Genomic DNA, 17,510 nt, shown 5'->3' on the forward strand with positions numbered 1-17,510 from the left:
GTTAAATATGCTAGTATTATGTGGTTATATAGAAAAAATGCTATTTTCCTTATGAATTATATATCAAACTTTGAATGATGAAGTGTCAGATGTCTTTAATTTCCTTTAAATGACTCAGGAAAAAAAGGAAACATATTTACACAGACATGGAGAGATGGAAATGCGATAAAATAATAGCAATGAACTTATGTAAAAAGATTTCTAAAGTTGTACTATTCCTTTTGTTGTTAACATTTTTTAAAAAAGATTTTATTTTTGAGAGAGAGAGAGAGCATGCCCATATGAGGGGAAGGGCAGAGGAAGAGCTTAAGGAAGAGAAACAGAATCTCTAGCAGACTCCACACTGAACACAGAGCCCAATGCAGGCCTTAATCTCACAACCCTGAGGTTATGAACTGAGCCAAAACCAAGAGTCAGATGCTTAATCAACTAAACCACCCAGGCACCCCTAAGCTTTTACTTAAATTCCAGTTAGTTAACATACAGTGTAATATTAATTTCAGGTGTGTAATATAGTGATTCAAAACTTCCATATAAGACTTGGTGCTGATCATAGCAAGTGCACTGCTTAATCCACATTGTCTATTTCACCCATTCCCCCATCCACCTCCCTCTGGTAACCATAATTTTGTTCTCTATAGTTAAGAGTCTATTTCTTAGTTTGTCTCCTTCTCTCTCTTTTTTTCCCTTTGTGCATTTGTTTTGTTTCTTAAATTCCACATATGAGTGAAATCATATAGTATTTGTCTTTCTCTGACTGATTTACTTCACTTAATACAATACTCTCTAGTTCCATCCATGTCATTACAAATGGGAAGATTCCTTCTTTTTATTGCTGAGTAATATTCATATTATATATATATATCTTCTTTATCATTCATCAGTCTATGCACACTTGGGCTGTTTCCATAATTTGGTTATTGTAGATAATGCTGCTATAAACTTCAGGATACGTGTATCACTTTGAATTTGTATTTTGGCATTCATTGGGTATCTAGTAGTGTCACTGCTGGATTGTAGGACAGTTCTATTATTAACTTTTTAAGGTATCGCCATACTGTGTTCCATAGTGGCCACACCACTTCCCATTGCCACCAATAGTGCAAGAGGGTTCCCTGTTCTCCACTTCTTTGCCAACACCTGTTGTTTCTTGTATTGTTGATTTTAGCCATTATAACATGTATGAGGTGCTATCTCATCATAGTTTTGATTTTTATTTCCTTGATTATCAGTGATGTTGAGCATCTTTTCATGTGTCTGTTGGCCATCTGGATGTCTTCTTTGGAAAAAAATAGACATTCATGTCTTCTGCTCATTTTTTACATTAGATTATTTGTTTTGGGGGTGTTGAGTTTTATAAGTTCTTTCTTTTTGTTTCCATGTAAACCTTTTGTTTTAATAAATAAGACATATTCATGGCTTAGGTTTTAAATCACATTTACAGATGAGGAACACTTTTAGGCCCAAATAGGTTAGCGGTGAATCGACTACTGCAGGGAAGAAGGCACGGCCCCCATGCATTTTAAGCCTAAGAGCAGAAACTTCATGTCAGAGAACACCGTACACATCATGTCTAGGCTCAAGAACTGGAAGCAGAGGACTGGAGGAAGAGCGGAGACTTGGTGAAGCTCCTGTGACCACCATCTGATAACCTCATCTTCATGCTACAGAAGCCAATGAAAGTTGTGCTACTTTTAGATAAGCTAAGAAGGAGCTTTCCTGATCATATGAAGTGAAACTTCCTCATATTGTTAACAATTAGGATAAGGGCATTAGCTACACAGAGTATCCACTGACAAATACAGACAATGAGAACGGCGAAGAGGAAGCCACACAGATGTCTCATCTCTTCAAATATCAGAAACTTCCACGCCACAGCAGGAGAGAAGTGGATGAACTCTACCTCTCCTAAAGGTTTAGTCCAAAAGCTTCCTGTTGGCCTTTGCACCAAATTAGGCTCCCCGTACTTCTGGCATCATCTGCTGGGCTATGAGGTCCAGCAAGCTTTCTAGAGTATTGAAAACCTTTGTTTTATGATCCCCATTATAGATCTCCACTCCACCAGCTATTTCCTCAGGCAGGTAGGATTCCTGATCAATTTGGACATCAACATCTTTTTTGGTGGCAATTTTGTACATAGGAATCGCTTTTTGCACTGCAGTCTTTACCAGAGGGAAATCCTGTTTCCTACAATGAACAATCATTTGGGGCTCCAACAATTGGTACAAACCCTGGAGGACCAGTTCATCCAGCAGCACTTGGTACCTGGTTGTATCTTTTACCACTTTGCTGAGTCTCTGTTTTGCTTCATTTAGTAGGTCTGTAATAAGGTCATCTATTGCTCTGAGGACTTGACATCTATTGCTCTTGAGCCTTGCTTGATTCATCAAATTAGACATCTGAATTTTCCTCTGCTACTCAATCTGCTTTTCTTTCTTCTCATAGTATTCCATAATCTTCAGTCTTTGGGTTTGCACAAGAGACCTTTCTCAATGTTGAACTCTTTGCACCTTCACACCTATTTCCTCTGCTTCCTCGTTGGCTTCTTGTTTAATAAAAGCCATCATATGTTTAATCTGCTTCTACTTGTTGGCATCAGCTGAGGGCCGTGGAGAAAGCTGTGCTAGGCTGGAATGCCACTGGCTCAAGCTTAGTCTGGAAGGTGGCAATGGAAGGCTATAAGTTCTTTATATATTTTGGATACTAATCCTTTTTCAGATATGTCATTTGCAAGGATCTTCTCCCATTCTGTAGGTTGCCTTTTAGCTTTGTTTTTTACTTCACTGTACATAAGCTTTTTATTTTGATGAAGTCCTAATAGTTTGTTTTTGCTTTTGTTTTATTCTTTCATGTTAGAGTTGTGATACTCTTTAAACTCTGTCTTCCTAAACATTGAAAATACAACAATTTCCACAGAGTGCATTTACACATGAAAATTGGGACATTACAGTTTTTGTGAGAACTGAAATAGAGTATTTACAAATCATAACCAAGCAACACAAGTAGTTTGCTCCCATCCTGGCTTGAGAAACTTATAAAATCATGAGCATATTTAAATAAACTATTAAGCATAATCCAAGGTGAAATGAGAAAAGACTTAAAAGTACCTAATCAAAAATTATAAACTAAATTTGAATTGAAATGGCACACTTTACTAATGATATAAAGCATTGTGTTAAAAAAAAAGCATTGTGTTATTTTAACTTCTTTTTCCATAGTAATGCAAACTAGGTAGTAAAAGCAAAAATATTCAATTGTATATTTGATTATTTTTAACTGAGGAAATTGGTGGGTGGGTGGTAAAAATTTATACCAGTTGCTACACCACATCAATAAGATATTATGTTAAAAGTTATAAAATTAAACATAGATACTGGAAGTGTAGGAATTTTTTTTTAATTCTTTATTCTTAATTACATTTTCACTATGTGTACTCAAATATCATACTGAGTTGGTTGGCAGTTTAGCTTTATATTATGCGTTTTAAAATGACATCTAGTTTGCACTGAAGTTCCAAGTGGATGAAGAGAAAATGAGAAATAAATGAATGCTCACATTTTTAGGCAATCACGATAATTCTATTTCAATTGTTGCACAAATAACTGAAGTTAAATTCATCCTAAAATTTGGATTGGAGATGTCAAATATCATTTAGAAAATAAATTACACAAAGATCATCTCTCTCTCTCTCTGTCTCTCTCTTTCTCTCCCCTTCATCTCTGTCTCATACAGACACATACAAACACCAGAATTTACACAATGGTGATAGAACATGGAGCATAAAGAAACATAGTTTACATTGTACTATCATTTTTTGCGACTTCAGTTTGAAATGTATTTACTGAATACAGTGTATCCCTTTCTGGCATATTTTCAATATTTTCTTATTGAATTAATAGTTTGATATCTTTCTATCCTATTTAAGAGCATGCAATGCACACTGAGTTCAGTTTCATTCATGTGACTTAGCATTCTCTAATTCTTTTAAACATTAAACATGGAGTAGAAAGCAAATTTCTTCTACATGCAATTCCGTACTACATCCTCCATTTGTCCCAGTTGATTTCTTAGTGGTTTCTATCCAACACAGTCTCAAGCCATAAATTTGGGAATTCTTGTGATTAGAGTACAGTGTGGTATGAGATTATTTAAACCACAGATGCAAATGTTCTACCTTTCCAAGCTATTTGCAGTTGGTGTAAATATTGTAAAATGGTCTAAGTGGCTTTGTAGAAGTCACTGTCTGTAGATAGAGGAGACAGAAAATTAATTATATTTACGGAGACTTCATTAAACTTTATTTCAACTTCTGGTCAAGCAAATCCTCATAAAACGTTAAAGCCTTCATTCTTTTCCTCAATTATCAGGCAAGGTCACAGCATAGAATAAATTATCTGAAAATCTGAGTTTTCTACTCATTTTCTATGCTGAGTTATGGGACTCAGCATAGAAAATGAGTGATAAAGAAGTGATAAAGAAGAAAATCCAGGAATAATTGCCCGTCACCCAGTCACCCAGTCAAATGAAGCCCACTTCCCCTTCCACTACCCCTTGTTTGTTTCCCAGAGTTAGGGGTCTCTCATGTTCTGTCACCCTCTCTGATATTTCCCACTCATTTTTTGAGTAGATTCTTAAAATATTTAAGATAATTATCAATTTTTTCTGATGTTTGAAAATACCATGGTGTATAAAATCATAATGTGACAAAGAGTGTTAAACCCAGAATTGAATACAATAACACTGGAAATTATACCATCACTGAACACTTCTTTGTATTTTCTTTGTCCCTAAGGGAAGAAATGAAAACTGCATTCAGATTGCTTTATTTAAATCAAATTAGAATATAATTATAGTTTTGAAACATTGGGTTTGTTGTTAGAGAATCACAGAAAAGTAGTAGGAGAAAATAATAATTAGTTCCTTCAATGCACATAAGATCTTTGTAAAATGAAACAATTATATAAAATTCTGTATGTTCTCTTAAGCAAGCAAAGTCTGAGAAGCCTCCAATGCTGAATACATAAAAAACAATGGATGTTGCAATTTCTATCATTGTATGGATTTAGTTTCTGAGGCTTGTTACATTACTCATTACAAAACAAGTCAAGCAGCATATCCTTTACTGATTCTTTGTGAGCAAGAATATACAAATTAAATATCCAATAAAATAAATAGTAACTATTCACATTTATGCACCTGTATTTAAGAGTGATCTTTGAAGATATGATTGAAGGTAAAAGTTAGGTCATTTCACACTGAATTTGTGTGTTTTCAACCAGTGCTTATTGTAATTTTCATTTTTCTATCTAAATCAAAGTAATCTAAATCTTTGGTAAATGATTGCAGAATTTGATGCATATGTGATATTTTAGAATAACTATTTTATATGCATATTTGTGGAATTGAGGCATCAGTGTAGATTTGGGAATACAGGCACACACATATATACATATACACACATGTGTTTTGCCCTGGCTTTGTCTCTTGAGAGAACCTAAAAGCAGCAATTGTCCAAAAGCTTTGAGTCTACCTACTGCTTACATCTTAGCTTCTATATGCCATTTTCCACAAACAGGACAGTGAGGATGTGCTATATATAAATATATATATATGTATATATATATATATATATATATAGAGAGAGAGAGAGAGAGAGAGAGAGAGAGAAATATATTGAAAGGACACAGAAGCTAGCACTAGCCAAAATGAAGATGATTTGAGTTTTAAGATAAATGATTGAGGCAACAAATTGTAACCCATTGAATAAAATAAAAAGCAATGTGTCCATGAAGATATAAATATGTGGAAACTTTTGTAAAGAAAAACACATTTATGTAGTTTCAAACTATTTCTATATAAAAATAATTATTTTAGAAAGAAAAAAATAGTGATTTTACAATGAAAATTCCTAGCAGACATTACTATGTTCCAGTGATCTAAATGAACATCAAAAGCAATGGAACAATTTGAAATTGTATGCTACCTGGTAGAATGTATTCAGAAGAATTCAACGTCACTTGTAGGATATTCATGCAAGGATGCATAACCTGAAACTACCTATAAAGAAGTACTACTTAAGGTATCATCTGTAAGAAAAGAATTGAGACATAGAATAACTAATTGTGTAAGTCATGAGAATCAAGATAAAGTTAAGGAACTCATGAAGGATTGACTTTGTTTTCAAGATATTATCATTACAATTGTCAAACTAGACAGAAATTTGTAGATTATATAGTAATAATCTGTTAATGCTATTTTTTGTCTTTGATGATTATGTCGTGTAGATGATTATATTATACCGGCAATTGTCCTTTCAGACAGAAAAGTTATAGTAATTTATTTGAGGCATCAGATCTGCAACTTATTTTCAAATGTTTAGGAAAAAACAGTCCTTTGTACTGCAATTCTAAGTTTTTGTAGTTTGTATCTATTTAAGAAGTACCACTATTTTATCTTTAAATCATTTGTCAGCTTTTGAAGCTCTATGATTTTGAAGTCTTAGTGTTACTAAGCTATGAAAGGCAGATGGGTCAACCTCCACTTGTCTTTCAGAAAATGATATCCACCAAATAATCAAAAGCCATGGAGAGTCATGTGCAAGGAATGGGATAAACCAAAAGTAGATTGTAGCTTATGGACATTGTAAAGTTCTTTTGAACAACACCAAATTGGATTAAGTTGATCAGCCATTCATTCTATTTCACAGAGTAAAAAGAGAACTCTCTTTTTGGAAGATAAGATCATCTAGATCCTTAGCAATTCTTTTACACACTATTTCCAGAATAAACATGAGTCAAGAAAATATGACTAAAGAGCTAGAAAAAAAAAAGACAAAAGAAGCATTTATAGAGATGATCTAGTTACTGAAGTTAGCAGATAAGGCTAATACATATGATTAATTTGCAAACAAAATAAGAAATGAACAAATAAGTGGAAGAATGATAGATTTCAGCAGATAAATAGAATCTACATCTACATAAGAGAATTAATAGTAAAACATGTCATTTAAAAATAGATTAGGCCTTGCAGGTTAAAAATGATCAAATTGGAGGACAGATCACTGGAAGATTATCAAAGTGAAAAAACTGAGAAGAATATATATTAAAAATAAAATTTTAGAGTATAAAAAACATCCAAAATCTTGAAAATTTTACAGTGGGTATAATAGATTTCCAGAAGGAGAAAACAGAGAAAATGAGAAAGAAGCACTATTTAAAGAGATAATGACCAACAGTATCCAAAACGAGTAAGAGCAACAATCTGCAAAATCAAGAACTTTGTGAAACTCAAGTATGTTAAATTTTCCCATGTGAAAATTTCTACTTTCATGGTATTTGCACTTATGTATTTAAAAAGTCTGAAAAATAGGAGTTCCTTCACAAACACGAGGTCCGTTTAGAAAAATAAACCAACATAATTAAATTTTACTAAAAATGTATGACAGTTAAATTTTAAACATTGTTCAACAAAAGCCAAATAATCATTCCTAAACTTTTAAGTTGTTTATTCAATGTATTTACACAAATCCTTGTTTAAAAAAAAAATTCAACAAGATGGGATGCCTGGGTGGCTCAGTGGTTGGGCATCTGTCTTTCGCTCAGGGCATGATCCCAGAGTTCCGGGATCAAGTCCCACTTCGGGCTCCCTCCATGGAGCCTGCTTCTCCCTTTGCCTATGTCTCTGCCTCTCTCTCTGTATCTCTCATGAATAAATAAATAAAATTAAAAAAAATTCAACAAAATGTCATTAGTTACATTTAATGTACATAATATATTCTCTGCGATATCATGGCAAAACATTGTTTTATTTTAAAGATTAAATAAATTATGTGATATTAATTGAATTTTATAAGAAAGTTTAAGATTCTATATATTTATAGAAGAAGATTTATATATTTATAAAGATTTATATATTTTTACATGTTTATATGTATAAATAAAGATTTATATATTTATACATATTAATATTTGAAGCTAAAATGTTTATCACATTTAGTATATATCGTAGCTCTAAAATTGGTTTAAATTTTAAAAATAATATCAGTTTATGTTTAATAATATTTAAATATGAAATTTTCTTCATTCTTAATAATAAACATAATGGGTCAAGGGAAAGATGGTAATTGCTGAAAGCTATTTGACACCATTTGGCACTTAAATTCTGGGTGGGTTAAATGTTAAAATGCTAGGTACCCAGAGTACCAAGAATAGACTTCTCAGTTATTACTTTCTGCTCTGAAATTTATTGGAGTCTTTAATAGACACATATTTGAAAGAAAGTTGCTTAGTATAAGAAAACCAATATTAAGTTTTCTAAAAGAGAGTTTCCCACTTTGGGGGGATGGACAATCTTTATTGTGGGACCATCTGTGCATTGCAAGATGTTTGGCAGCATCCCTGACCTCTCCTATTTATATTTTAGTCTCACTTGTCCGCAGACCTAATTGTGACAATCAAAAACATCCCCAAATATGACATAGCCAAATGTCCCTTGAAGAAAAAAAAATCATGCCAGATTTGAAAGCTGCTGTTCCAAAATAAGAAATTTTCTAAAAATAAAGGTGTTGGTATGCCCTAAAGATCTCCTGATAGGCACATAGTTCTCACAGATTTGGGCCCTTTTATTATTAACTACTTGCTTACGCAGTTATCTAGTATTTAAATATTATTTGTGAGACTTAATCTACTGAGGTACACAACCACATCCAAACCAAGACTCTAATTTCCTTGCTAATTTGTAACTGTGGCTAGTGAGGTATGCCTCTGCTTCGTAAGCAATGTTTGACTTTAATGTTGAATAAGATATTGCAGCCTTCATAGAATGAAAGAAGTAATGATTTACAAACAGCTATTTATAAAATGGCATTATAGAGTTTTTCAACAGAAAAGATGTTGCAAAGTTATTGCTATCTTTCTCATTTTTTAATATTTTTTCTGTTGCCTTCTTCAAAATATTATAAAGAGAAAATGAATTCCAGAAGAAATTACTTGTATTTTTAACTAAGTTATTTGGATTAAATTTACGTATTACCAATTATGTTTTAAGGTTTTATGCTAGGTATTTGATATGCAGAAGTGAATATCTATATACTATGTACTGGTCTATTACTTGTTCCCACATACAAAGAGTATACCGGTTTGTGGGTTTTTTTGTTTTTTTTTTTAATGTAGCTCTTGACAAAAAGTAGAGTTTTTATTTTTGCAGGGGAATGAAATTGTAAAATCACTAAATAGTACCTTAAAGTGTGGTTATTTATATATTTATAAGAAAGGGTACTAGAAAATCTAATGAGCTAACAATATACTTCCTTTTGTAAAAATTTGAGAACTCTCAGAACCCTAGCAAGGATAAACAATGGCTTTCATACAAGCAAATTTGAATTTTTAGATTGCAACACAAAATTTTAAGATGTACCTTTTATAACTAAAAAAATATGACATCAAAATTGCTTTGCATATAATGTGATAAATAAGATTGCACATATGGCTACACTTAGAAAAAGTAAGGTTTTCCATATTTTCCTCTTTGTTTTTAGTTCAATGCCTTCATATGATTACATACACATTGTAACAGTTATGAATGTAGATATGTGCTCTTCAGAAATATTTGTTATACTGAATGAGAAACAGCTATATAGCCTACAACTTTTAAACTATATTTTCTGCAAGGGGAACAATATCTCATAGAACAGGATTTGGCTAACTTTTTTGGGGGAGCGGTGGGGACTTTTTTGTAAAGGGCCAAGTATGGTTTATTTTAGGCTTTGCTAGCCACACATCTCTGTTTCAACTACTCAATTCTGTCATTTTAGCAGAAAATCAGCCATGGACTAGACATAAGCAAACAAGTGTGGCTCTGTTTTCAATACAAATATATAAAAACAAGCAGTAGGCAGGATTTGTCCACAGATCGTCCTTTGTCCATCCCTGTAACAATTATTGTGCGTACTTAACCTATACACATTTTTGCTGTTAATAGGGAGATGTTCCCCTTTCCTGGTGGATGGGTTAAATCATTTCCTCCATCTTATGTAATATGAAATATATGCTCCAATTAATAAATTAAATAGTGTTATCATGTCTTTTAGAATGCAGCCAATATTGTCATTAGGGAACTCTCTCTTTTTTAGTGAATTTTTTCAATTTTAACACAGTAAAACTACATAAATATGAAAACATTTTCTTTTATAAAAATATTATTTGTTATAGAAATGTGTACTTATTACTACCAATTATAGCTCAAAGGATAATTAGAAAATACTATAGATACAAATGGCATTAAAAAATTAGAGTCAGCCAAGGAGACTCTAAGTTACTGAACCTTTGATACATGTTGCTAACCTAGGAATATGGAATTGAAGATAAGTTTGCTAAGGGGGAAAGGTCTTTTGGCACCAAAACTTACGGCTGCTTCAGAGCTTGCCTGGGCATAAAGAACTATATTTTCATAATATACTTCAGAAAAGAGAGAGAGACAATATTATTACCAGGTAAAGAAACAGAAATTTTTAAATATTTTCTTATTTTTAGTGACAATAGAGAAACACTCACAAGAATCTTATTTATGGTTTTACATATTACATTTTTCTCCACCTTTCTATCAACTTGAAATGCAGATGTTGATTTGTTTTTGGCTTTTTCTAATCCTTTCAGAAACAATTTAAAAATTATCTGTTTATTTCTGGCTTGGACATACTTCTTATTGAAAATACACTTTTTATGTTAACAGAGCGAATCAATGATAATTCTACTAAAATTTCAATGGCTACGGTGATAAGTTCTTTTTTGGTTTCTCTGCTCACATTGAGTACCACCTACTTCCCAACCTTGGTATCCCATGCAATTTACCTTTCTTCTTTTCTTTATAACTTTTGGTTTTAGCACTATGAAAGATATCTACTCTGAAAATGTTATGAAATTTTTCAAATGTCTTCTCGGTTTTTGTTCCCTGAAACACCATTATATTAAAAGGTTAACAAATAGAAGAGATTAGAATTCGTTTTTTTTTTTTTTAAGATTTTATTTATTTATTCATGACAGAGAGAGAGAGAGAGAGAGAGAGAGAGAGAGAGAGAGAAGCAGGCTCCATGCAGGGAGCCTGACGTGGGACTCGATCCTGGATCTCCAGGATCACACCCCCAGCTGAAGGTGGCGCTAAACCGCTGGGCCACCTGCGCTGCCAGAGATTAGAATTCATTCACATTCTCAACCTTCCTATCCCAAATAGGAAGGTGAACACCTACTTTTAACATAAAACTCTATACTCTGAACTATTACTTAAAAAGCTCAGTGTTCACAGTATACAATAATTTTTCATGTCATTTTTTCATGGTATTTATATAGAGTACACTTTTTTATTTATTTTTTTATAAATGTATTTTTTATTGGTGTTCAATTTGTCAACATATAGAATAACACCCAGTGCTCATCCCATCAAGTGCCCACCTCAGTGCCCATCACCCAGGGCCCCCCCCCACCTCACCTTCCACCACCCTAGAGCACACTTTTCTTTAACCTTTTCCATCATGTGTTGAAATTACTTATGATTTTTGGCCTCAATTTTATCCTAATTATTCTCTCTTCATAAGAAACTCTCTATTGTCAAATTCAACAACAAATGTCTTATCATACTACCATTAGTGACTGAAACTCATCAAGCTATATATGCAGTATACATGTGTTTTGCATAGACACATTATACTTCAATAAAGTTTTAAAAACTCATCATGACCGTAGTTTAGGCCTACCAGAAAAATATCCCCTAGAATAGAGAAAGAATTAACACCATTCACCTTAAAGGCTGTACAGTTGTCCAAGTTAAACCATTTTATAAATGCCATGCATGGGTTACAGAGTCATATCTCATCATTTATCATTGATGACTCTGCAGATATCAGTTTATATTTAATTATTATCACTCACAAAATTGAAAACATATCAAGGGCATTGCTGCTTATTTTGCAGAGTTGAACTATTTATCTTAGCATTTAAGTTTGAGAGATTTTGTAGCTGACATGTAAAGATCATTTCATGCAGTCTAAAGAGAAGCCTTGAATGGATTAGGAATTTTTGGCTGAATGATAGAAAGGGGATTATTAGAATTTTTCAAAATTAGAGACAGATCCCAGGTAAATACAATGTACTTGATGTTGGCAGAGGCCTCTTACCAATTAGAACAGCTAAAAACATGAGGTGACTGCCACATGAACTATTTTATTGCAACATAAATAATTGTACATAATAAAAAAGAAATATTACCAAAGTCTGTCACCTTCATCCCCAGTGACACTGCCCCAAGGCAACACATTTCACCATTCTGTTTATTGGTTCATCTGTTGATTCTATGTCACATTATATTATATATATTAACTCCATTTCTTGATTTGTCAATTTACTTTCAATTAACTCCCTACTGTGAAAAAAAAGGAATAAATAAACCCTTTCTCCCTTTCTTAAATATCTCTGCAGGGTTATTCTTCATTTCTTCTATTGATTACTTTCATATTTTACATAAAATATTTATGGCCCTTTCTCTTAACTGCAAGCAGTTTATTTTGGCTTCTATTTAAGTTGGATAAAGAAATATGTACTATTAAACTTTTGTCAGTATCGAATATCCTTTTTTACTTTTCAAATTCCAGCTTTTCTACTTTGCTAATTCTTCTAGTTTTTGTTTTTTTTTTTTAATTTAGGTTGGCAAGGTGTATACCTGTTATATAAAAGTGTTAACATGCTGGTCTCATGCTGTGTTTATGGGTTAAGTGTAGACATTAAAAACAAGGAGGGATAAAATTATGAACACCCTCTGTATTACTAAAACAACTACTGTGATTAAACCTATACAGAAGTAGACATAGTAAAACCCCCTGTGCTCTTTGATGCAAATAGGAATAATTTCCAAATGTCAAGGACAGATCCTCATCCACCATTGTTACATTCCATATATTGTTTAAAATAATCCATATTTTATTTTGCTTTATGATGGCACCATGATTCTTGAACAGTTTTACCTGAAATTTCTTTTTTTTTAATTTATTTTTTATTGGTGTACAATTTACTAACATACAGAATAATCCCCAGTGCCCGTCACCCATTCACTCCCACCCCCCGCCCTCCTCCCCTTCTACCACCCCTAGTTCGTTTCCCAGAGTTAGCAGTCTTTACGTTCTGTCTCCCTTTCTGATATTTCCCACACATTTCTTCTCCCTTCCCTTATATTCCCTTTCACTATTATTTATATTCCCCAAATGAATGAGAACATATAATGTTTGTCCTTCTCCGACTGACTTACTTCACTCAGCATAATACCCTCCAGGTCCATCCATGTTGAAGCAAATGGTGGGTATTTGTCATTTCTAATGGCTGAGGAATATTCCATTGTATACATAAACCACATCTTCTTTATCCATTCATCTTTCGATGGACACCGAGGCTCCTTCCACAGTTTGGCTATTGTGGCCATTGCTGCTATAAACATCGGGGTGCAGGTGTCCCGGCGTTTCATTGCATTTGTATCTTTGGGGTAAATCCCCAACAGTCCAATTGCTGGGTCGTAGGGCAGGTCTATTTTTAACTGTTTGAGGAACCTCCACACAGTTTTCCAGAGTGGCTGCACCAGTTCACATTCCCACCAACAGTGTAAGAGGGTTCCCTTTTCTCCGCATCCTCTCCAACATTTGTGGTTTCCTGCCTTGTTAATTTGCCCCATTCTCACTGGTGTGAGGTGGCATCTCATTGTGGTTTTGATTTGTATTTCCCTGATGGCAAGTGATGCGGAGCATTTTCTCATGTGCATGTTGGCCATGTCTATGTCTTCCTCTGTGAGATTTCTCTTCATGTCTTTTGCCCATTTCATGATTGGATTGTTTGTTTCTTTGGTGTTGAGTTTAATAAGTTCTTTATAGATCTTGGAAACTTGGATATGTCATTTGCAAATATCTTCTCCCATTCTGTAGGTTGTCTTTTAGTTTTGTTGACTGTATCCTTTGCTGTGCCTGAAATTTCTAATTGTTTTTTTGTTGTTGTTGTTGTTGAAAGAAGAATCACATGTCATTGCCATATTTCTAATATCCAATTTCTCAACAATATCCTAGGTTTGATGAAATTTGGTTGCTGTACCAATGATCAAAACAACTGTCATTTTTTTGTTAAAAAGCAGAAACTTATTTCTGTTAACTAATAATCTGCTCTTTTAAAAAACAAAGCTGGTATGTCATCTTCATGTTTTAGGCTATTTTTATCTTGATTCTCTTCCAATCTCATCATTAGGTTTGCATCTTGCAGTCTAAAAGATCTGTACCAGCTACTAGCATGTTCCAGCCAGTGGGAGGGGAAAAGTGAGGAAGAAGAGATTATGAGCCTTGCCTTTCAACTATAGCACCAAGAAATTGCATATGTAATGTACTTTAGTAATTCAGGGCTAATCTGTGCAAGATGCTATAGCTCTTCTCATCTGTAAAATTCAAATAGTGATAATACATACTTCCTATGGATGTGGTCATTATCCAATGAGCTACCATTTATAAAGCACTTGGAATAATACCTCACAGAGTAAAATAATAAGCACAGTAAAATTATTTACTACTATTATTGCTTCTTTTGTTACTTATTGACCAGAAACTAATTATATGGCCAGAGTTTGTTGCAGGGAAGCTAATATAATTTTTTCCTTCACTATCATGCACTGAGGTAAAACTTTTATTGTTATAAGAGAAAAAGAGAAGACATTAGAAGGGACAATAGTAAGGTCTGTGATATGTTCCATTAATTAAAAATAACAACTTACCTATTCTTTTCTTGATGTTTTTCTCTAGACTTGGGATGCCTTGTTCTGATGTAGAGTCATTCCTCCTAAGGCCTTCCTTTCCTGATACTACCATATTCTATCACTTTGTGTAATCTTATTTCTTGGATTTGTTTTCCCTTTGGTAGACTATATTCTTTTCTTTCTCTCAACCTCTTTGTGTCAGAAAGAACAAATAACACGTGGTCTTAGTCCATTCAATTTGCTCTAACAAAAATGCTATAGATTGGGTAACTTACAAACAATAGAGATTTATTTCTCACATCTTTGGAAGCTGAGAAGTCCCAAGATCAATGTGCCAGCATGGTAGCATTTTCGTGAGAACCCTCTTCCTAGTTTATAGCTGGTATCTTCCCACACTGTCCCCAAATGGTGGAAGGGACAGGGATCTCTATGGGGTCTCTTTTATAAAGGCACTAATCCCATCATGAGGGCTCCACACTTTTGACCTTATCACCTCCCTAACGGCCCACCCCCTGATACCTGCATATGTGGGGGTTACAATTTTAATATGAATTTGAGGGGACACAAACATTCACACCATAGCATATACCAAATTTTAATTGCTTATATCTAAAAATGCCTTACTTCCGTTCTCAAGTCTTAAGTAATTGCCTTGTAGAATACTAACTTTAGTTCAATAACATGTTTTCATCAAAAATTTTAAAGATTTCATTCCATTGCTTTCTAAAAGCTAGTCTTTTTTTTTTTAATTTTATTTATTTATTCATGATAGTCTCACACACAGAGAGAGACAGAGACACAGGCAGAGGGAGAAGCAGGCTCCATGCAGGGAGCCCAATGTGGGATTCGATCCGGGGTCTCCAGGGTCGCGCCCTGGGCCAAAGGCAGGCGCCAAACCGCTGCGCCATCCAGAGATCCCCTTAAAAGCTAGTCTTAATGGTGAAAAAGAAGTCTAATAGAATACTTGAGCTTTATCTTTTACAGATAAACTATTATTTTTTAAAAAAACATTTTATGTCTGATGTTCTAAATTTTCAGAAAAAATGTATTTAAATATCTATCTTTTTTTATGATTCATGCTGTTTAGAACTCAGTGAGATCTTTCAGTCTGAAAATTTGTACTTTTTTTTTTTCCACTCAGGGATTTTTTTTTACTGTTTCTTTGATTATTTCTTTCATTTTTCTTTGTTGTCTTTTTCTGGATCATCTATTAGAAAATTTATTAACTTCAGAGGTATTCGTCCCTGTACACTTTATTTTGAAATTTTTTTTCAAGCATTCTCAATTTTTTTTCTTTGCCTTTACTTTACATGGTGAGAAATTTCCTAGGGTTCTTCTTCCAGACTTTCAAGCAGATATTTTACTGTCACAATCCTACCTTAAATTCCAAAATTGCTGCCACGGTCTCTGATTATCCTTTCCTCAGAGTAAAGTGTTCTCTAGATGCTCTCTTCATGAGTCTGTCTAAAATACTAATTAAAACTATCTAACTTTTATCTGTTTCCTGGATTATTTTAGGTATCTCTAAAATTACTTTAGCGTTGCTAACTTTCCTCATATGCATGAATTCCTTATATCTTTCATATTTAAAAATGAAAACCTGCTTTTTGGCTTAAATTTGATGGCTTGTTTAATTACATGTGCTTGGTTGGATCACTCTTTCACATAAAATTCTGTTACACATTTGGCCCCTTCCCTGAAGATACAACTTGACTTTTACTTCTGTGAGACATGCCAGCTGACTGGTTTCACTTTAGGTTATATGGGCCCAGAATAGAGCCTCATGCTCTCTCCACTTCCCATTTGTGTTCCCCGAAGAAATATAACTTAATTCTAAAGTGCCCATACACACACTAGGTGTTCAGTGGCACCCAAGTTCATTACCTGCTTGAACATGTAGGCCAGTGTCATTGCTGCCATTCTTTCTGTCATTACTTAGAAATGTAACCTATTTCTACTTATTAGATTTGCTGACTCCAAGATTGCAGTGTTTCCAGGTTTCAACATGGAAGAAATAATTCCACCTCCATGGACTTCTCTAATTCCTGGTTTCTGTTGTGGTTAACGATGCTATTGGCATATCATTCCGTATGAAATCAAATGCCTTAGACTTTTCAGAAAAGAATCAAAGTCCCTGGTCCATTGCATCCTACTTCTCACAAAAGTCTACAAATTGCTTTTGACTATTTTTGTGTACTTTGGATTTTAGAGAGGGGAAGAAATAAATGCATTTCATTGGGTTTCCATGTCAAACTTGAAGAGACTATTTGAAAGCTATGGAGATTTCCAATAATGGCCTTGAAACACAAAGAACATTTTTCAGTATCATAATGTGAATGCAGTCAATGGCACTGGAAGCAAATGCTCCAAACCATCTTTGAAACACAGTAGCATAAAATCCTCCTACGGGAAAAAAATTATCTAATGAGAAATATTGTCAAAAATACTTATATTGTTTAACTAAGCAAAATATAAAGTTTGTTAAATCTTCGGGGGAGAATGGAATTAAATGCTAAGTCATTTATTTGGTTCAAGAGATTGCATAATTTACTTGAAGTAGATAGATATGAGTCTTCCAAGTTCTCAAGAGCTTAAAGCTCTCAAATAAATCACGTGTACCTAGTGGGTAATGACAAAGATTGCTATGAAAAGCATCATATCAATCACATATACCCAGTGGGTGATAGCATACACAGCTATGAAAAGAATAAAGTTGAATAAAGTACAGAGTTTGAAAAACATAA

At 33.6% G+C, this 17,510-nt stretch overlaps 1 pseudogene; it reads right to left on the reverse strand.

Annotated features, from left to right (window-relative positions):
- Positions 1–1,916: 1,916 nt before the first annotated feature.
- On the reverse strand, positions 1,917–14,878 carry LOC144301551 (V-type proton ATPase subunit E 1 pseudogene; annotated as a pseudogene).
- Between the last annotated feature and the right edge of the window lie 2,632 nt (positions 14,879–17,510).

The sequence above is a fragment of the Canis aureus genome, chromosome 30, assembly GCF_053574225.1.
Source record: "Canis aureus isolate CA01 chromosome 30, VMU_Caureus_v.1.0, whole genome shotgun sequence".
NCBI classification, from domain to species: domain Eukaryota; kingdom Metazoa; phylum Chordata; class Mammalia; order Carnivora; family Canidae; genus Canis; species Canis aureus.